Genomic DNA, 1,601 nt, shown 5'->3' with positions numbered 1-1,601 from the left:
CGATGAGGATCCAAACAGTCACATAGAGAACTTTCTCGAGGTGTGTGATATGCTTAAGATAAACGGGGTGACGGATGATACTATCAAGTTGAGAGCCTTCCCATTTTCCCTAAAAGATAGAGCAAAGCAGTGGCTATATTCATTACCTAGAACCTCGATTACTACATGGGAGGAGAAGGTAGAAGCTTTTCTAGCCCATTATTTCCCTCCTGGAAAATCTGCAAAGCTTAGGAATGAGATCTCATCCTTTGTACAGTTGGAATTGGAGTCTCTATTCGAGACATGGGAAAGGTTCAAGGAGCTCCTGAGAAAGTGCCCACAACACGGATTCTTGGAGTAGATGATCTCTATTGGTGATGCATCTTCGGCTGAGAACGTCTTGTGGAGAGTCCTCTACTCATCCAAAGGTTCCTTTATCCGGCCTAGGATACACCTTTCCGGATCGGTGCCGATGAAAGCTCTCCTACTAACCTTATTCCAAATGGAGCGCGATGTCAGAACCGTAGAACCTCTCTAAATCCCTAGACAATACCTCGCAAAACCCTAGCCGCAGCCCTCTCTCAAGTTGGGGAAAAGATAGAGAAAAGAATGCTAAAATCGGGGCTGAAATCGGCTTTTAAAGGGCTTAAATCGGGAATCAACACGCCCCTGTGGATATTCCACACGGGCTTGTGGAATTAACGCATGGGCGTGTGGAATTCCACAGGTCCATGTGGTTTCTCTAGACAACTCCTTCTTCGGGCGGCTGTGAATAATACCTGCTAAAGTGTTGCTACATTACCCTGCTACAGTACTGGCCCGAAACACTCCCGAAGCCATGCTTTCATCGAGATAACGTAAACGGGCACACGTTTACGTCGTAGATCACTTCGCTTCTTCAATGAACGGCCGCGTTGGTGGAGATCTTGTTACACATGCACAAGCCGAAATAGTTCTCAAGATTTTCTCTAAATGGTGCACTCACGATCTACATTGGCTTCTTTCTCTAAGATTCGGCTTCACAACCCTATATGCATGAAAGTAACATAAATACACACATATTAGTGTTAAAACCTGATAAAAGTAATGCTCATCATAAGAAAAGAACACTTCGCATTTTTATCTCACAAGCGCTTATTAGGCGGCAAAAGTAGATGCGCTCACATGAAAGTTAGATCTACTCATGAATAATGGTTAAGGTGCCAGCTTGAATTTCATGGTAATTTTGTTTTGTGAAACTTGTGGAGAAGGGCATGGAGTATTTTAGTGCTCGATTATAAGTTTAGTAGTAGCTCTTATGGAACAGGTTAACTATATCGAAGGAGGTCAGAGGAACCAGAATAACCCATATAGAAGCACCTACAACAAGGGATGGAGGAACCATTCTAACTTATTCTAGAGTCAAGGTCAGCAACGGAGGCCTCCTCTACAACAGAACTACCAATACCAGTCCTAACAGCTACAGCCTAAAAGAAAGATTTCCACAAAAGATGTTTTGGCCAAGTATATGACTAGTCACGATGCGCTAATGGGTGAGTTTGGTATGACATTACGAAATGTTCAAGCATCAATCAAGAAATTGGAAAATCAAGTTGGACAATTGGCAAGAGCTAGTATTGAAA

General features: G+C 43.1%; 1 non-coding gene across 1 annotated transcript; it reads right to left on the bottom strand.

Moving 5' to 3' along the window:
• Positions 1 to 223: 223 nt before the first annotated feature.
• Positions 224 to 330, bottom strand: LOC120251010. Its single transcript, XR_005533335.1, has one exon. It is a non-coding gene; the product is annotated as a small nucleolar RNA R71 (small nucleolar RNA).
• Positions 331 to 1,601: the final 1,271 nt, after the last annotated feature.

The sequence above is a fragment of the Dioscorea cayenensis genome, chromosome 19 (assembly GCF_009730915.1).
Source record: "Dioscorea cayenensis subsp. rotundata cultivar TDr96_F1 chromosome 19, TDr96_F1_v2_PseudoChromosome.rev07_lg8_w22 25.fasta, whole genome shotgun sequence".
Classification (NCBI taxonomy): domain Eukaryota; kingdom Viridiplantae; phylum Streptophyta; class Magnoliopsida; order Dioscoreales; family Dioscoreaceae; genus Dioscorea; species Dioscorea cayenensis.
The sequence above is the reverse complement of the archived record's forward strand: the minus strand, read 5'-3'. Positions and strand labels throughout refer to the sequence as shown.